Genomic DNA, 21,578 nt, shown 5'->3' on the forward strand with positions numbered 1-21,578 from the left:
CATAAATACTAAACATAAAGTACAAAATACAGTACCATTAGACTTGACACATATGGTAGGAACTTCTCACAGGGTTACGACTAAAGCAGCTCGCCATATTCCTGGAAAACAATGACATCACTTGTTCCTTGTAAAATTGCTCACTTCTTATGAATTCTTTTGCCCCTAAGGCTCCCTCTACAACATGCAGATGGTAGGCTTGACTTAACAAGAACATATCTACATTCATTTGGCATCCTTTAACCCAGTGGTTCCCAACCTTTCTGACCTTGAGAGCCACATTCAGCTCTGAGAGAGGGTCGCAAGCCACATCCAGCTCCTGCTCCTCTCACAGTAGTGGCAACCAAAGCCCCCATTACTGGTATAACGATAACCAAAGCTTTTCCACAGAAATCACCCTGAAGCAGAATACCAAGATCCAGGGGTTTCCACAATTCCACTATTCAGTATTCTCCCATCATACACTCCCACGACACTGTCACATCCAGCTTCCAGCATCTCCTCTGGCAGGTATTATATCCTGTCTCCATACTTAAATTATCTCTAAACCCCTAAGACCAATATATGTGCATCCAGATCTGCTCTTCTGTGCAGGGCTACTCACAAAAATCACCATTTTGAGATGTGCTCTTCATACCGGTTTGCTAGTCCTGGAGCTAATGCACCAAGTGGCAGACAGTCGCGAGCCACAATTCATGGGACTGCGAGCCACATATGGCTCCCGAGCTACAGGTTGGGGACCCCTGTTTTAACCTATGGACACTTATTTTATTTTTTTAATTCTTTATGAAAGAGCACAAGACTATCCATGATAGTTGTAAAGCTGGAGTGATTTGTTTATTGTATATGATCACTTAGTAAAGTCTTACTTTAGGTGATGGAGATGGATGAATGAACGTAACCCGACAAAGTCCTGTTATAAGTCTATAGTGTTAGCTGGGTGACACTGGTGTCGGACCTGGCAGAGCTTGATGGCTTCTGTAAGGCTATGTGCCCACGATGCAGAAATGCTGCACATTTTTTACGCTTCTCCCTGGCAGGAAAAACTCATGCGGTTTTTACATGCGTTTTTCCTGCCAGGTAGAAGCATTTGTCAAGCGTTTTTGCATGCATTTCTGCATGCAGGTTATCAAGCGCTTCTCCAAGCGATTTTAGCATCACTTGGAAAAGTGCTTGACAACTTGTTCACACTATATAAATCCATGCAACCGGCATGGATTTATAGTAGTGTGACCAAGTTAGTTAAAAAAAAAGAATAAGAATGGTAAAAAATAAAGATTATACTCACCTTTCGGTGTCCTCCCGGTGTTATCTCCGCCGCGTCCGGTGTCTTGCACTGCTCGCGGTGGTGTGAAGGACCTGCGGTGACATCATTCAGTCATGTGTCAGGTCACATGACTCAATGACGTCACGGCAGGTCCTTCACAACAGCGCGAGCAATGCAAGAGACCGGACGGAGTGGACAAAACATCGGTAGGACATCGGAAGGTGAGTATAATCTTTATTTTTTATTTTAAATTCTTTTTTTTACAGTTTCTATGGTACTCATGTCTGGATGAGAGTCTCCTCTCCTCCAGACCTGGGTACCATCCGCACATTGAACCGTGTGATATCCGCTTATCCACATGTAGTGATGCGGATGTCACGCGGTCCAATGCATACAATGGCGGCGATTACGCTGCGTGTCCGCAAAATTAATGGACATGCTGCGGATTTTTGAGCGCAGCATAAATGCTGCGGAAAAATCCGCAGCATGGGCATTGACATTGCGGCTTGTCATTGGGGACCATGGGGGGCGTATCACCAAGCGTTTCCCAAGCGTTTACGCCGCGTAAATTCCGCAGCATAAACGCTTGGAAAATGCTTCGTGGGCACACAGCCTTACACACAGAGAGCCCAAGGCTATATCATTGTCTTGTGTTATGTTATTCATTCAATACAAGTTGCATAACAAATACTGGATATTATTTCTAAATTTTCTCTTTCATGTGCAATTTGTAATTAATAATAGTCATCACTTCTCTTTTTAATTTAATAACTTATTCATATATTCATTTATTTTTAAAGAGGCACTGGGTTTTAGGGACATATAATACAATTATTGCATATCTTAATACATATAGATACATACTTATACATTAGTATGATTTATAGCCAACTTCACGTACTGCCTCATAAATAAAGGATTATCAGATCGCTTGAAATTACGGGAAGGCCTCGTTTTAGGGATGTAAACTTAAAGTGGTTGTCCGGTTTTTAACTACCTGCCTGTTCTGCCCGGCGCCGGTCTCTGGAGGCTCTGAGCAGTCACAGACTGCTCCTGTTGGTGATTCTTTGGCTTCTGATGACATCACATCTACAGAGAAGTGGCTTCTCTTCTGCTCTGCTCTGTTGATGGGGCATCACTGACCATGTCCTGCTGATTGACAGTCGTCTCCCCGCTACTTCACATCCTTAATGATGCCTTGTCAACAGAGCAGATGGGAAGAGAAGACTGTGCTCTGTTAATAAGAGGCAGAGGACTCGCCAGCTGCGCCGGCAGAAATAGTCCTAGTGCAGAACGGGCAGTTAGTTAACAATTATCTACCTGTTAGTTCTTAGCACCATGAACAAAAATAATAAAAGTCCTGTATAATCCCTTTACAGTGTCTTATTTTGTGACATTACAACCTGTGTTTAAATATATTTGTAATCCGATTTGTGTGTGATGCATCAACACTAAATAGTCTAAGTCGGTGAAGTCAAGTGAGAAAAACCTAGACATGCATTAAATGTATATGATCAAATTGTAACATCCCTGGTGGCGTGCTGGCATGGCTTACCATCTCCCACCATGCAAGACCGCCAACTTACCTATCAGTCCTGGCTGCACACTTTGCTCCATTACTAGCTGTGTGCATGTCTCTTGTCTGGTTGCTTAGGGCGGCGGCGCTGTTACTTCCTGATTCTTAAAGTTACAGTGTGCGCAGTCCTAATGCGTCCCCAGCCTATTGCTGTGAGTCACTGGATACTTAAACCCCCTCCACCCAGTAGGAGGTGCCTGAGCAACTCTTTCTTTCAGTGTGTTCTGTGCAACTGAATTGCCAGGTCCTGTCCTGTATCTTCTCTGTTTCCGCCACCCTGGGGGCTGAGTACCCAGGCCCGTTACCTGTATCTGTGACTTCTAGTCTGTTTCCGCCACCCTGGGGGCTGAGTACCCAGGCCCGTTACCTGTATCTGTGACTTCTAGTCTGTTTCTGCCACCCTGGGGGCTGAGTACCCAGGCTCATTCCTGTATCTTGTTCCAGGTTCAGTTCCTGTCTGAACTGTGTCCTTGCCCGTTACCTGTTTGTCTCTATGTCTGATTCTTCCCTTTTCCTGCAATGTCTGAACCTGTACCTAACTCCAACTCGTTCTCTCTGTACTTCGGTTTGTTAGTTTTGTGTCCACTCGCTACTTCATTGCAAGTACCTTGTGTGTATCTGGTTCTGCTTGTCCCGTTTCCCTGCCTCCATATCTACCTCCTGTGTTCTAGCTATCTTCCTGTGTTTCCCAGCCTGTTACATGTGAACAGAGCCCTGTCTGTCTGCCTGCACCTGCGGTTCCGCTCTGCTCTGCCCCGCTTGTCCTCCGCGCCTGCGGTTCCGCTCTGCTCTGCTCCGCTCATCCTCTGCGCCTGCGGTTCCGCTCTGCTCCGCTTGTCCTCTGCACCTGCGGTTCCACCCTGCTCCGCTTGTCCTCCACACCTGTGGTTCCGCTCTGCTCTGCTCCGCTTGTCCTCCATGCCTGAGGTTCCGCTCTGCTCTGCTCCGCTTGTCCTCCATGCCTGCGGTTCTGCTCTGCTCCACTTGTCCTTCGCGCCTGCGGTTCCGCTCTGTTCTGCTGCGCTTGTCCTCTACGCCTGCGGTTCTGCTCCGCTTGTCCTCCGCGCCTGCGGTTCTGCTCTGCTTGTCCTCCACGCCTGCAATTCTGCTCTGCTTGTCCACCGCACCTGCAGCTCTGTTTATGTATCCCAGTCTGTACTGGTCCCTATCCAGCCTGCTTTCCTACCTGCCAGTATCAGCCTGTCTGCATACCTGCCGTGCCTGCCAGTACCCACTTGTCTGCATACCTGCCGTGCCTGCCAGTACCCACCTGTCTGCATACCTGCCATGCCTGCCAGTACCTGCCTGTCTGCATAACAGCCGTGCCTGCCAGTACCCACCGGTCTGCATAACAGCCGTGCATGCCAGTACTCACCTGTCTGCATACCAGCCTAACCTGCCCGTTCCTGCATTCCCCAGTGTGGATCAACAGCTGTGACCGGGGCTGCAACACCATTAAAGAAGTTGTCCAGTACTTTTTTCAATTGCCCAAAGGTATTTAGAATGTGCCCATAAGTGTTTTTGTAAATACCTTTAGTTGTATGTATTGCCTGTGAGCGGCGCTATCTCTGGCCACTCACAGGCATCACGTGACCCCCGGCTGCAGCTGGCTCTAACATCCGCTGATGTCACTTCAAGTTCTGGCTGCATCTGGGCGCGACCCAGTGCTGCGTTGCACAGTGAGTGATGGGCTGTGGGCGGAGTTACCCTGCACGTCCCACCCAGCATCCTCCACGCGCTTTCCCTCTCCTCATTCATTGGGAAAGCACGCGGTGGATGCTGGGTGTGATGCTCGGGGTAACCCCGCCCACAAACTAGCATCCACCGCGGGGACCACGTCACTGATGTCACACCTCACTTGATGTGACATCAGCAGAAGAAAAAATTGGCTGCAGCAGGGGGTCACGTGATGCCTGTGAGCGGCCAGCTATAGCGCCTCTCACAGGCAATACATACAACTAAAGGTTATTACAAAAACACTTATGGGCACATGCTAAATACATTGGGGCATTTGAAAAAAAGTACTGTATAACTTCTTTAAGCAAGAGGCAACAGTAACCAAACAACACCATGAAGACCAAGGAGATCTCCAAACAAGTCAGAGACAAAGTTGTTGAGAAGTACAAGTCAGGGTTGGGTTATAAAAAATATCCAATCTCCGATTATTCCCCAGAGCACCATCAAATCCATTATCATCAAATGGAAAGAACATGGTACAACAACAAACCTGCCAAGAGACGGCCGCCCACCAAAACTCTCAGCCCGGACAAGGAGGGCAGTAATCAGAGAGGCAGCACAGAGACCAAAGGTAACCATGAAGGAGCTGCTGAGTTCCCAAGTAGAGACTGTAGTATCTGTCCATATGATCACAATATGCCATGAAGTGGCCTAGTCAAAGTCCAGACCTTAATCCAATTGAGAATCTGTGGTCAGACTTGAAGATTGCTGTTCACCAAAGGAAACCATCTAACTTGAAGGAGCTGGAGAAGTTTTTCCTTGAGGAATGGGCAAAAATCCCAGTGGCAACATGTGGAAATCTCATAGCGACTTATCCAAAGAGAACTGTAGCGGTATCGGGGCTCACAATCTAAATTCCCTATCAGTATGTCTTTGGAGTGTGGGAGGAAACCAGAGAACCCAGAGGAAATCCCGACAAAACACGGGGAGAACATACAAACTCCTTGCCGATGTTGTCCTTGGTGGGACTTGAACCGAGGACTCCAGCACTGCAAGGATGCCGTGCTAACCACTGAGCCACTGTGAAGTTTTCAGGTACTTTGTCCTATTTGTTGTTTGCTTCACAAAAAATGAGAAAACCAAACGTTCACAGTTGTATGTTCTTTACATGAACTGATGGAAACTCAAAAAATACAGTGAAATTCCAGGTTGAGATGTAGCAAAACATGAAAAATGCCAAGGGGGGTGAATACTTTCGCAAGCCACTGTAAGACAAGACTCATCAGAGCAACCCAAATATACCCCTGACCCTTACACTGTAACTTTCTGTGATCTAAAATCAACTGCTTCCTTGCCTTTTGCCACAAAGAAATTTACAATTGAAGGGGTTACCACATAATGGACATACATTACTTATATTTCTCATAAATAATGCATAATCTTTGAGACCTCCCCAATCAACAGACTTTTCAGTAATCCTTAACCTTAAAAATCAAATGATATTCAGACAATTCTAATAGATAAAACACTCTTGCATATCGTTACAATAACCTTTATTACTGGTAATTCTTTAATCTGTCAACATACATCACAATACAAACTGCATGCATTGTAAAATAGATCTCTTAGACCTGATGCAACTGGTGTATTTACTTTTAAAATCCATCTAAAAGAGTGAGAAGGTTCTTGAGTCCAAGAGTATTTAGTCATGACTAACAGCCGCAGCTTTTCCTGAGCGGTGTGAGATCTCAGCAGCAGATCCAAAACCATAACTCCAGTTTAATGACTGCTGCCAGGTACTGCATCACACCATAAAAATTAACACTAAATGCAAAGGCCCATATCTTTGGAAGCGTATGGCTGTAAGAAAAACAATCAAACCCCCTCCCCCCACCAAACAAACAAACAGAGCACTCAGGAGCAGAGGGAATGAAATAAGAGGAAAAACTGGTCACTTTCGACCTGGTGACAGGTTAGTTGTTTACACACATTTTTGAAAAGGTGCCAATAATTTTCTCCGAATCATTTTTGGGTCTGCTGTGAAATTATGTCCAATTTGCCTTTTTTCTCTGTTTTTTTTGTGTTGTCCCAATACACACAAAGGAAATAAACATGTGTATAACAAAACATGTGTAATTGCAATAATTATCTGGGAGAAAAACTTTATGTTCTGGAACAATTTCAAAGGTGCCAACACTGTATGCAGGTTAATAGCATTATTTTACATGATAGGTTCCCTTTAATAGAAGCAGACCCTCCCCAGAGGTTTCTGGCAGCAACTTATTCACTTTTTCCTTTAGAGAACACAAGGGCAGTAAAGCCCTACTCTTGGACAGCAGCTATCTAAGTTGAATTGCTACTTTTAGTCTGGACAAGAGGTGCCTATTATACAGGATAAATAGGGAAGAGTCGGGAGTAGAACCACCACTCCTGTAACTGACTGTTCTCTAAGTGAACTACTCTACATAATGCTGGTGGTAAACTGTCATCATTTCCGTGGCAAAATAATGGGTTAGTCTAAAACGGCAAACCCTTCTGACTTGCAAAAGCTTTACAGATCAGCAAAATATTGTTACTGTAGTAGATGACAGCAATTTACAGGATGATGTTCCTAATGCCCAGAGCTAAAGGTAAACCACGTGCTCTGCATGGTGTCGTGCACACTGTCAGTCCGCGTTCTTATTTTACATGTGCTCAAATGATCTTTAACCTTGATTTTCAAGCCCTATATAACACACTAACACGGCATCAATAGTTCTTTACAGGAAAAATGCATCTTTTTTTGTGTCATACTGTGCAGAACATTGACTCAAAGGCCATGTGCCCACGTAGCGTTTTTGTAGCATTTTTACGGCCGTGAAAACACCGCGAAAAAGCTTGTAAAACCGTCTGCCATGCAAAGCAATATGAATTCGGATGTGCTGTGCACATGATGCGCTAATTAGCGCGCCGAATTCGCATTGCGTTGCAAAACGCATCATGACCATTTCTACCGCGATTACGGTGCAAATTCACGGCCATTGAGGAACATTGAAACACAGCAAACCTGCAGGTATATGTGGATTTGCTGCGTTTCAATTAAATTCAATGGCCGCAAATTTGGGGTGTAATCGCGGTGCGTGTGGTACCCGGGATGATGAGGAGACTACAACTCCTCTCATCCTGGCTACCACGCGATGAAAAAAAAAAAAATAAAAAAGTTAAAAATAAAAAAAACCTGTATATTCACCTCTCCGGTCTGCTCCCAGCGGCGTCCTCTCTCCTCGGCGTCCCGCGGTGTACTGTCAGGACCTGCGGAGATGTCATTTAGTCAGCTGATGGTCACACGACCGCTGACGACAGCGGTCAGGTGATGGTCGCGTGACCATCAGCTGACTAAATGACGTCACCGCAGGTCCTGACAGTACACCGCGGGACGCCGAGGAGAGAGGATCGCCGCCGGTAGGAGACTGGAGAGGTGAGTAAACAGGTTTTTTTTATTTTTAACTTTTTAATTCTTTTTTTTTTTTGCTATAGATGCAGCATTTAAAGCATCTAAGTTGGTCACACAATATAAATCCATGCCGGTTGCATGGATTTATATTGTGCGACCAACATGTCAAGCACTGTTCCAAGTGACGCTCAAAATCGCTTGGAAAAGTGCTTGAAAAAACGCATGCGAAAACGCATGTAAAAAGGCTGAAGAAACGCTTCTCTCTGGCAGAAAAAACGCATGTAAATCTGCATGTGTTTTTTTCTGCCAGAGAGAGGCAAAAACGCTCTGCATCAAATCTACTACGTGGGCACATAGCCTAAGCCTTATAAATGAGCTTCCCACTGCACACACTAGCCCCATGGCCTCACCTCCTATGTACATTGACAGTACATTACCGGCTAGGTGTTACAGGGATCAGACAGTACAAACAGAAGCTTTTTATCCCAGACCAGATCATTTGGTCGCTTCCTACTCCATCATTATCTATGACACCTCCAGCCGACAACCATGGAGAGAGGAGGCACTGAAGATCTCCAATGTGTCTGCCTACAGAGGACGATCATAATCACTTCTTATTCTGAGGATGGTAGGAATTATACGGCTATAGTGATATTTATATAGTGCACAGCGACTCTATGGCATAGCATAGTCTGTAGTATAGTATGTATTGTCACTTGTCTATGTACACATTCAGAAGAGTTATATAATCAAAGTTTCTCAGCAGGTGCATATTAACTAATAATTAGAGCTCCATGGCTAGCACCTAATGACATTTACTGTAGGCAAATCGCTAATGATACATATACCGCGAAGGAAAAAATGCGATCAAAGCTACACAGCAGGTAGTTGATCATAAAATATAGCTTTTATTAAATATATGATTTAAAAAAGAATACATCACATAATATGGCAGAACAGTGCACAACGTACATAACAAAAATATCTTAAAATACCATCATGCTCAATGGACAAAGAAGTCCACACGTGAGGCGCCCACCAAAAATATATATAGTATAGACACTAGTGGTCCTGATCAACAGATCTCTAATGTATATGTCCAAGTAGTGTATCATTGGTGGTCAGCTAGTGCTGCCCAACTGTATAGCAAGATACCCATGTCAGTGACCATATAATGTAAAAGTAAAGTCTACCTGGACAGAGGGCTGACAACGAGAGTGCTCACATGTGGACCACGCGTCCACCCCGACGCGCGTTTCGGCGTTACCTTCTTCAGGGGGCGTGGTTGCAAACCGGGGGTGTGTCCTTAAGAAGCTATCGCTGGCCAATAGGAAGGTGTGGGCGGACATCTAATGACGCGCCCGGCGTCTCCGCTGCCTCGGCAACCCGCGATGCCGGCGTCATGCGAAGGACCTCCTATGAGTCACGCGGGCCCACGTGACCCGCAGGTCCTAGCATAGAGACGCCGGACAGCGCGAGCCAACCTCAGCAACCGAGAACGCCTGCACGTACCTGTCCAAATGCCGCACCTTCGGTAAGACATTCATAAGCCCAACTAGAGATCCATCTGAAAACTGCCCACAGTTATTCCAGGGATAACAAATAAGGATGTATGTGGTAAAGTGTCCAATTGTAAGATTATAGCTACCCACATTCATCCAATGGTAGAGCATAATATAGGAATCTCCCATCGAAGAGGAATACATATATGCCTCGCAATATATATCCATATAGGGACAATTTTACGCATACCATGGACCTCACTATAGGTGTCAAATCGCTCACGACATTGGCACATCATCACTGCATAGAATGCTTATCAAATATACATGATCATAATGGACAAAATGACATAATATTTTAGTACAAGATATATGATCACGGTAATGTTATGTCAAATAAATTACAATAACAATGTTGTCCAACAGACAGGAACAATAACCACACATATAGTGGACCCAACCACACACATCACAATATATAATCACATAAAAGGTGGGAATGATACAGAATGCAATAGTTCATTTAGACAAAGTACACAATGTGAGAAAAGAGGTATATCGGCCTTGGCGATTGCTGTATGACGATGTCATGAATCCTTCTTCTCCTCCACAAGCACTCATCCATAATGGAACGAATACGGACACAACCCACCAAAAAGAAAGTTCACAGACCAAAAATGATGGATAGAACTGTAAATAATATGTAATAAAAATAAAATTAATAAAAACATAAAAATACAAATGATATATACTAGGTAGAGGGAATATCAAAGAAACGGAGCGAAACTGAGACTCTCATTCAGTCCATACGGGTGTACAGTGCCCAATTTCCAGATCCATCTGGATTCTAGCTGGGCTAGACGTTGGCTAAGTCTACCTCCACGAATACCAATGCTCAAGGCGTCAATCCCCCTCACCCTCAGTAGTGAACTATCACAATTGTGGCAGAGTTTGAAATGTCGTGGTATCGTCCTGAGTGTGGAGGGATCCATACAGTCGACTGCCGCCGAAATCCCCAACACATGCTCCCTAACTCTTACTTTAAGTTGCCGTGTGGTTAAGCCAACATAGATTAATCCACATGGACATGTGGCATAGTAAATAATAAACCGTGAGGTACATGTAATACGACTTCTAATGACATAGGTCATTGTACCCGCGGCATTAGAAAAGGCATTAGTACACTCGATATTCGGACAGGCGACACAACGGCCGCATGGAAAACTTCCACACTCAGGACTAGAGGCACCAAAAATTGTAGCGGTCCCAGATTGAAACTGATAGTGGCTATGTACCAGACAGTCACGAAGATTTTTGGAGCGGCGCACAGCAATAGATGGACGATCTGGAAGAATTTTAGACAAAACAAGATCGACCAAAAGGATGGGCCAGGCTTTAGTCAAACATGCCCTCATACGACCAAATTGGCCATGATAGTCAGTTATAAATCTTGGTTTATCTACTGATTTAGAAATTTTTTTCTTATAGAGCAAATCGTGTCTGTTAGAATATTTGGCACGATGATATGCCCTTTTTACCATGCGTTTACTGTAACCCCTCTCATAAAATCTCTTTTTCAAATCTTCGGACTGTCTGGCAAAATCCCCATCATCAGAGCAGAGTCTACGTAACCGCAGAAACTGTCCAATGGGAACAGACTGTATCACCCAAGGAGGGTGGGAGGATGACGCATGAAGCAGCATATTCGTGGAGGTATTTTTACGGTAGATATTTGTTTTTATAAAATTGTCCTGATCTCTAATTAGAGCCACATCCAGAAAATTCACCACATCCCTGTCCCATGTATAGGTAATACGTATATTCCTGTCATTATCATTAAGGGACTGCATGAATATCTTCAAGCCTTCAGTGGAGCCCTGCCAGATCAGCAGAATATCATCTATGTAGCGCGTCCAGAAGGGGACGTGGTCCATAGATGTCCGCCGATCCGGCAGGGAGAGGTCCCTCTCCCACAGCCCCAGGAACAGATTGGCATAGGCCGGCGCAAACGCCGCACCCATAGCTGTACCCTGGAGCTGCAGGTAGAAGGACCCCTTAAATGTAAAAAAATTATGAGATAAAGAGAATTCCAGCAAATCCATCACCAATTGAATCATGGCATTTTTTAAGTTAGATGTTTGCAAGAAGAAGGCACAAGCTCTCAGGCCATCAGAATGTTTGATGCTGGTGTACAGTGATTCTACATCAGCTGTCACCAGCATCATATCTGATTCCAAATATAGCCCATCAACTCTCTTGAGAAGCTCACCTGTATCCAAGAGGAATGATGGGAGACATTCTACCAGAGGTTGAAGCTTACTGTCAATCCACCGATTGACATTCTCCAGGAAATTCCCGGTCCCGGAAATAATAGGACGCCCAGGTGGAGTAGACAGATCCTTGTGCACTTTAGGTAACAGATAAAATGTAGAGACTACAGGTTCGCTAACAAGTAGTGCCGAAGCCAGTTCCTCAGTAATGACCCCATTGGTCGTGGCTTGATTAATGATTTTAGACAATTGAAGGCAAAAAGAGGCCAAGGGATTAAACGTCAAACGTTTATAACAGGTCTTATTATTAAGTTGACTAAATGCCTCCCTTTCATACATGTCCTTAGGCCACAACACAATGTTGTCCCCTTTATCGGCTGGCTTCAGCACTACATCTGGAAGGTCCTGAAGGACCCGAAGGCGCTCACGCTCCTGTCTAGTAAGATTATCCCTCTGTACATAGCGCGGGATCTGCTCAAACTCCTTCGTGACCACCTGAACGAACAGATCTATATTGGCGTTTGTGGACAGTGGGGGAAATTTCTTAGACTTGACCCTAATAGATGCCGGGATCTTACCTCCTTCCTCCATATTGTGTTCACTAGAGAGTTCCTCCAAAGTGCGCAAAGCTATTTGTTCCTCCTCTGTTGGGAAAAGATCAAATTGTGCCTCATTAAAATAATACTTCTTAAACAACAGAGTTCTCGCAAACAAGTGGAGGTCCTTCACAGCTGAAAAGACATCAAAACTACTCTTAGGTGAGAAGGAGAGACCCCTGCTTAGTAGAGCCAAGTCAGTATCAGTAAGTACATATTCGCTAAGGTTAATTACCTTATTATCCCCACTGTCCACAAGCGGCTGTTTATACGGTCGACATCTGTACGGATGGAAATTTGTATCTCGTGTCCTCTTGAGATTCAATCCTGACCTCGTAATGATGGATGAGGACGTCATACTAGATGAGTCACTGAGAGATGAGATGGATGTAATAGACGAAGAGCGTTGCGCCACATAGGGTTGGATCATAACCCTTCTCCAATGATATACTGTATTAGTTGCAAAGTCACGTTGATCTCTTGCCATTTTTGTCGCTTGAGTATCATGTAGTTTTTTTACACAAAGATCTAGATTCCTCTCAATTGATGCATCAAATTCCTGGATTTTATCAGTAGGGCAAGTATTTCTCAATATACTTTGTGCTTCATCAATAGATTTGTCCAATGCTAAAATAGCGTTAGTATTATGTTCAATTAATAACTGCATGAATCCAAAGGAACATGTATTACAGAGGCCTTCCCAGTTGGACATGAAGTCTTTATCATCAACTACAAAAGTGGGGATAACCCGCACCCTCAGTCCTCTTGGAATCAACTTACTGGAAATATACCTCTGTAAAAAGGCCCTATTCCACCACAGTTTTGTCCGTTTGATAATTAAAGACTGTATGGACTGAACCTGATTGTCCCAGTCCCGCTCGTTCTCTACCCGTGGTTCTGCACCGCCTGTGCCAAATACCTGCTCCATCTGGTCGAGCCAGGTCTGTTCCTTAGCTCTAAAATTCATTGCTATTGGAAACAAAATAGTAGTGCATAACACACAAAAAGTCATATAATCAAAGTTTCTCAGCAGGTGCATATTAACTAATAATTAGAGCTCCATGGCTAGCACCTAATGACATTTACTGTAGGCAAATCGCTAATGATACATATACCGCGAAGGAAAAAATGCGATCAAAGCTACACAGCAGGTAGTTGATCATAAAATATAGCTTTTATTAAATATATGATTTAAAAAAGAATACATCACATAATATGGCAGAACAGTGCACAACGTACATAACAAAAATATCTTAAAATACCATCATGCTCAATGGACAAAGAAGTCCACACGTGAGGCGCCCACCAAAAATATATATAGTATAGACACTAGTGGTCCTGATCAACAGATCTCTAATGTATATGTCCAAGTAGTGTATCATTGGTGGTCAGCTAGTGCTGCCCAACTGTATAGCAAGATACCCATGTCAGTGACCATATAATGTAAAAGTAAAGTCTACCTGGACAGAGGGCTGACAACGAGAGTGCTCACATGTGGACCACGCGTCCACCCCGACGCGCGTTTCGGCGTTACCTTCTTCAGGGGGCGTGGTTGCAAACCGGGGGTGTGTCCTTAAGAAGCTATCGCTGGCCAATAGGAAGGTGTGGGTGGACATCTAATGACGCGCCCGGCGTCTCCGCTGCCTCGGCAACCCGCGATGCCGGCGTCATGCGAAGGACCTCCCATGAGTCACGCGGGCCCACGTGACCCGCAGGTCCTAGCATAGAGACGCCGGACAGCGCGAGCCAATCTCAGCAACCGAGAACGCCTGCACGTACCTGTCCAAATGCCGCACCTTCAGTAAGACATTCATAAGCCCAACTATAGATCCATCTGAAAACTGCCCACAGTTATTCCAGGGATAACAAATAAGGATGTATGTGGTAAAGTGTCCAATTGTAAGATTATAGCTACCCACATTCATCCAATGGTAGAGCATAATATAGGAATCTCCCATCGAAGAGGAATACATATATGCCTCGCAATATATATCCATATAGGGACAATTTTACGCATACCATGGACCTCACTATAGGTGTCAAATCGCTCACGACATTGGCACATCATCACTTCATAGAATGCTTATCAAATATACATGATCATAATGGACAAAATGACATAATATTTTAGTACAAGATATATGATCACGGTAATGTTATGTCAAATAAATTACAATAACAATGTTGTCCAACAGACAGGAACAATAACCACACATATAGTGGACCCAACCACACACATCACAATATATAATCACATAAAAGGTGGGAATGATACAGAATGCAATAGTTCATTTAGACAAAGTACACAATGTGAGAAAAGAGGTATATCGGCCTTGGTACGGGTTAAAAGTCTCCGATCTCCTCAGAATAGAGAATTGCACTGTGACATCTGCTATAAATGTGACATCTGCTATGTCATTAGGTAATAAATGATCAGGAAAGGTGCAAGTACTGTATGAGGTGTTAGATAACTGATACATGTATACAGATCTGTAAAGATCATTTATATATAACAATTTTTGTATGTCGCCAATTAACAATGGTAAACATCTATATAAAATGAGGACTACAATACTTTTAGGCTAGGGCTACATGGAGACTTTGGCCATGACACAGGTAATGGGCCCAAAGATCGCTCTATGTCGGTGCTACATCACGACGTAATGGAAGTGAACGGGGGAGCCGTTGTGACCTACAATGTATGGCTTCTGCATCAAGCAAAATGTAAAAAATTCAACTGATTGGGACTTAATATGGCCGAGGTCTCTTTAGGTCACAATATTCATCTGCATAACATTGCTATGGGGCAGTGGCATAGGGCCACCTTTGACCACGTGACCTCTGTTGTGCATAAAATCACTGTGTAGCCCCAGTCTTAATCTGCCTAATACCTTAGATAGCTGTCGGCCGAACGATGGTTTGGCCAATTGTTCAGCAGACAGCCATCTCACCAGACTCTCCCATATTTAGAAGCGCTTGTTCAGCCATTCAGTATTCGGTCAGTATTTTTTCTCAGGAGTGGGAGCCAAAACCAGGAGTGGGTGATAAATGCAGAATTGGTGACTTGTTTCTATTATACCTTTTCTCTGATTGTTCCTCACCTGGTTTTGGCTCCCACTCCTGAGAAAAAATACTGACCGAATACTGACCAAATACTGATAGTGGGGCCGTGGCCTTAGAGACATTTTTGGCGACGGCTCATTTCCTGGAGAACCAAAGGATCGGCAACCCAAAATTGGACATTCCAAATCCCTGTCATCTCTCTGGGGCTCCCATCCACATTAGACTGCTGGTCAAACCTGATGGTATCCGTGGGTCCAGCTGTTATTATTCTAATGTGTATGGGGGCTTTATTCTTCATTTTGTGTGCTTACGCTGGACACTTAAAGGGGTTTCATATGAAGAAAGTACTGTTTTTTTTAATAGCTGTTGCAATAATAATAATTTCCACAATTGGGTATGTTAAAAAAATGTGCCTGTGCTGAGATAATCTTATAAATGTGCCCCTGCTGTGTGCTGTGTAATGGTTGTGTCTGACCGTACAGGAACATGGTCTGATCATACCACAGCTCCTGGGCAGGGGAGGATGCAAAAGAGTATACAGACATTACAGCAGGGGATCACAGCTGATTCTTTCTGTGAGGTAAAACATGTTTTTAAACAAGCAGGAAATGTTTTACATCACAGAAAGAATCAGCTGTGATCCCCTGCTAATGTCTGTATACTCTTTTACTCCCCGCCCAGGAGCCGTGTTATGATCAGACCAGATTCTGATCATTAACTCGGCTCTTCCGCATCCGCATGTAGGCACAACTGTAAAAGCTGTGCGGATTATTGCTTTTATTGCTATTCTACACAAAACTTAAGTTATGAAGTAAAAGTAGAAGTTCCCATTTGGCAGGCGAATATCCCGGTAGCCTATATTCTCCTCCCCCATTAACAAGCCTCTTTCCCCATACACAATGTGGCTATGTACATTCCACACAATTGTATTTCTCTTGTATACACAGCTGGGAATCCAGAGTAACCAAACTATCTGCGGCCAGGGGAAAGAGGAATCATGTGCCCTGCAGCCACACAGCTACCAGCTCCCCACCACTGACTCATGGATTGGGGAGGGGGAATAACATCTGTCCTGCACACAGGATCCAAAACTTTCTAATATTTGGGATTCTGTTGTTAATAAACAGTTGGACGCTTCATGGTTTGTGCACAATAATAGAATGAGATGAGAGGGTGGAGTAAGGTCTGGCCAAGTATCACTCAGACTTTACTAAACTGTCTGGCCAATTATGGGTTAGCTGGCTTTTATTATAGAGCATTGCCACTTAAAATAAGGTCTTAATCACTGGTTAATGTAACTTCTCCAGCTGTGGTCATACTGTCACCCTGCGTCCTCAGACAGTGAAACATCCCCTGTCACTATGTTATGTTGTAATTGAAGGCTGATTTACCCTTCTGGGTCTAGGAAGGATGGGCGATAACTCGCGTAAGATGTGGATTTTGTATTTTGAGATGAAACTGCAACAATTCTAGAGCCCAAGACTTTTTTTTTACCAACTTGAACGAAGAGGGCAACTCAAGGACTTAGAGTTGCTGATATTTTTTTTTTATTTCAAGTATAAAAGCAGAATAACTCAGAAATATGCAGCCTTTTGTTGCAGACTTCAGAAGCAACTAACCTCTCCAGAAGAAGCATTACTTGGAGTTAACATCTAAGTGTCACATTCTGAGGAAGAGGCCATTAGTCATGGGGAAGTCAGTGCGAGAGGGGTTAGGATGATAGAAGGAAGTCCACAGACCACCCTCAATTTCACACCATCATTCAAATCACAGCAGTGCTAGGAAAACACAAGTGAGCTGTAGATAAGTGGAAGCCGGTGACCAGAAATCCTCAAACTTCCCATATTCTTCCATTAATGATTCTTAAATAAGTTCAAAGCCCGCGGAGACACCATGACACCCCAGCAGCTCAATGCTCACAGTGATTTATTGTGTTCAGCCTAATAAGTGATTGCTTGTGGCCATACTGTGGTTAAGTTAGGAGAACAAGGGTGGCCTTTCCAACCACATGATACATTTGTCAGGAAAACATAATTAACATGCATCTAGTATCTAATTCACTAGTGCTAAATTAAAGAAGCATTGTGCTGCTCGGGCATGGAAACAACTTAAAGTGGCCACGTCTGGAACTGATTAAGATATTGCAGAAATAATAGATGGAGAAGGCCGATCTGATACTAAGTTACTAATCAAAGCCTAAGATGAAAACAAAATGAGCAAATACAATGTAATAAGTAAATAAATAGTAATAGCACAAGGAAATAACATAGAGGACTTAGCGGACACTATTTTGATCAAAAAAGAATGTGCACCTACACATTGCACTTATATCAACATATATTGTGGCTCATTGCTTTGGTTTTAAGTTACCATCAGTGGAAACACTATCCGAATATAATAATATTAATAAAGCATTCCTCTATAGTAAACAGCGGTATCAGACTTTGCTATTTCTTAACTATTTTTTGGAAAGTTGTATAAAACCAACATGCCCACAATTAGATGAATAAGGATAAGGATCCAGATTTCCCTCACTCACAAGGGACATATACTCTGCAGTAAGTAAATAAGTAAAAGCAATAGTGCATATAAATAACGTAGGATATCCATTAAGGACCTGGCTCTGCCCTTATTCACATTGACGTCACTTTCACACATGGTAAGGTTGTAAGACTAGAGGTTAGGACCATCCCAATTGTGGTGCACCTTGACATTACTGGGATGGCTTTTACACTTTTTTTTTAATAAAAAACAGTGTTTGCTAAGTACCCTATATTATTTATATGCACTATTGCTTACACTTATTTACTTACAGCAGGATATATGATAATTTTGTTTCTGTCTTGGGTTTTGACTGTTTAATGGCCAGTGTGAACATGCTCTTATTTTGCATGCATACCAACTTACACTCTGGTTCATGTTTTTTTTCGGTTAACTCACTCAAAAGGGGCAAACCTGATTGTATGTCCCCTGCTTCTGTATACATTTGTTGTTCACAGCTATAAGACAAAATGAGCTAAAATGGTATTAGAAATCATATTTTAGTCACTCAGCTTTCCTACAAGCAAATACATCACCAGGATAGATTTAGATTGTGGAACATTCTTCATATACAATCATCATTTATAATGTTTCACCAAGGCTGGATTCTTAACATTAATAAATCATATCATTGTATTGGGTTTATTATTATTTTATTTTCTAGGTATGTTAAAAAAAAATCAATATAATAATAATAATAAATGGATATTTAATTAATAGATATCATCAAATGAAATTCTCAGCTTGTGAAACCAGATGAAATATATATATATATATATTATTAATGTTGTATATAACTCCCATCATGTGCATTACAATTCGAAAAATGCCAATAAAAATATAAGATAAGGAAGCAAATGTGCAAGAACCCTAATAAAACAGCAAGAAAAACCAAAGACAACACCAGACTAATGGATTGTAAAGGGTCTGTCTGGATCATGTTTAGAATAACCTGTAACTGAATAGATGAATTTAAGCAGAATTTTTTTTTCTACTATACATTTTTTAAGCTCCTTGAGACCTCCAGGTTGCCACACCACCATTTCTTGTGAATCCATCCACAGATTATTCAATATGACTGCATAGAGCATAAACCCTTATCTATCTGACAACATAGTGTATAGCTCCATAATGTTCTCTAAAAAGGACCACATGCTGTCAATATCCTTACAAGCACCTCTGAAATGAGAACATACAGTATAAAGGCTCAAGGTGCAAACAGTGGTTAACTTTTCCCTAGATGAAGGTGCAGTACCTCTAAGCAGGCGTAGAGGGCGCTGCACTACAATACATGAAGTTATCTGCAGCTGAAGTTAAATGTGACTATGTACATCTATGTCTCTTTATTTTTCCTTTATTAAACATAATATGAAATGGTTACATTTTCATATGCTATAAAATATATAAAATGACAAACATCTGTGCCATGACTGCACGCATAGGTACAATACCCCACATAATACTAGGTTTTCATTGGCGGAAAGGAAGAAAAGAACAGGGTGCTGGATGGAAAACTTACCAGACCAGCTGGATCTTTTATTTCTCTTCTAAGGATATTTTATGGAGAACCCATCAGCTTCTGCAAAAGGAGCTTCTGCTAAGTGAGAACTTTTCTCTCTTGCAGTCCCTTTCTTTGCATTGCCACAAGGAAAAAGTGCACACCAGTATACAGTCAGGAAATCCACAATCCAGTCCCAGCATCACCAGCAAAGACAAGATCCTCAATCTCTGGACATTAAACACATGAGAGATAAGAGGAGCAGCCCACAGAAGAAGATGGGAAGAAGAAGAAGAAGAAGCAAAACACAAGGAATATCCAAGGAAGGGAGGAAATCCAAGTTGTCAGGACATGTCTCAGCAGAGCACAAGTGATTGAAGTTAAGGAGCTGCTGTAGCAGTGTGGTTCTCCCTGTGCCTGCCTCCCCTGCAGCCACCACTGGGACAAGGCTCTTGGTGACGTCACATTCTCCTCCACCACCCCCAATCTTCATGGACAGGATAGCCTTACAGCCCAGGGACTCTGCTCTGTGCCTCCAAACAGTCACTTCTTCCTAATCCTGCATGGGATTCATTGTATTGCAGGCTGGCTTCTCGCTGTCTGCCAGGCTTTACTGGCTCTTGTTGCATTGTATCATGCTGAGCTATTGCTTATGCATTCTCATGTGTATTGCTCCTGACAATCCTTTTCCTCATTAAGCTTTCCCAATCCCTTCTTTTTCCATTTCCTTCGTTCTTTTTTTTTTTGCATTCATGTATTTATCTTCTATCGCACCCCCCCCCTCCGTCACATGCTCCCTCCCCACTCTTATTGATAGGCACCTGAAATGAGAGAGGAGGACAAGACACAGATGTCCCTGAGCTAAATTTAAAAGGCACTGATCATTTGTCGCTATTGACTTGTAGGGAAAAAAAAAAAGATTTGGAGCAAAGCCCTGCTGATCTGTGAGCCATGGCTTTGCGATTAGACATCCCAGGGGGGACAGACATCCGCTCACCTTGATTTAGTTCAGAGAACAGAAATGTTAACACACATACACAAAAAAAAAAGATCTCTTTAGTGATGGGAATGTTCTGCGGTGTGTAATAGCATTGGAGGGGTCAGAATATGTCTTGTCTGAAAGAAATTGAAAGCTCTGTTGCCTTTGAATGGGAAGGGGGTAGATTTGAGAACCTTTTTAGGTTGGCAGAGGATGAGGTGGCTTCAGACCAGGAATAGCAGGCTTATTCAGAGTTGTCTACCGCTGAGATAACTGCGCTGGTTTTAAGGCTTCTGCTTTTCGAACGCTAATTAATGCACTATTTCTCGATGGATGCAGCGTACAAGACTTTTATATTCAATCCCATCCAGCCCCTGAGACTGGTAACATACATTTTTTATAAGCCTTGTTTGTTTTCATTTGGAACATTGATGCAATTTTAAAAGTGAATATTGGAGAAGTGGAAGTTGGAGACAGTCAGCAGCTACCTGTACGTAACCTGATGTATGACGCATGCTATGAGTAGGAAACTTTTCCTCCCAGGGTCAACTTTCATTGAGTTATGACGAATATGACTGCTGAGCTACAATGCATCCATTTGCTATATTTGCTGACAATTTTGTTCATCTTAAAGTGAAAATGTACCTAGAATACATCCTGGTATCAGCAGGGGTCTGGGAGCTCAAATTTATATTAACCCCAAGACTGAAGCAGTAGGTGCACTATATTAAAACACCGTTCCTTTAAGACAACAAAAGTTAGGACCCATTGAGAGGTTTGCCGTGACGTGTCAGTGGGCTTCATACGGTCTGATCAGAATGTTAAACTGATAACCTCATGTTCAGTTATATGTATTTTTGCTTGGCGGCATTAGATCAATGTATGATTTTTTGGAGGTGAGGTCCATGCTCTTTTTTTCAGTATATTGCATGATCCATTCCCTTTCTTGGACCAGCACTCCTCCCATTTGGCACAGGCAATTTTAATTAACAGGAGACAGCAAAGGGGGTCCAGCCTATTTTTGCTCTCATTTGAGAGCTTGAGGAAGGTGAGTGTTTTTTTGCTCCTTTCATGTGATATTGGTGCAGTGTGTCAGCCATTGTTGCTGTGGTTTTGTGTTTGTGGGGCGGCGTGGTCTGGAGTCATGAGGACTCAATCTTGCAGCATGGGCACTAG

The 21,578-nt window shown here is 43.1% G+C and overlaps 1 protein-coding gene across 1 annotated transcript in view; it reads right to left on the minus strand.

Annotated features, from left to right (window-relative positions):
* The window catches only part of FAT1 (FAT atypical cadherin 1), a 296,807-nt gene extending 276,689 nt beyond the window's left edge, over positions 1-20,118 (minus strand). The window contains exon 1 of the mRNA XM_073645370.1: positions 19,445-20,118. The gene's annotated coding sequence lies outside the window, so the exon portion shown is untranslated. The remainder of the gene's footprint in view (positions 1-19,444) is intronic.
* Positions 20,119-21,578: the final 1,460 nt, after the last annotated feature.

This window comes from Phyllobates terribilis, unplaced genomic scaffold (genome assembly GCF_046119375.1).
Source record: "Phyllobates terribilis strain yellow unplaced genomic scaffold, ASM4611937v1 Scaffold_1__5_contigs__length_1240528914, whole genome shotgun sequence".
NCBI classification, from domain to species: domain Eukaryota; kingdom Metazoa; phylum Chordata; class Amphibia; order Anura; family Dendrobatidae; genus Phyllobates; species Phyllobates terribilis.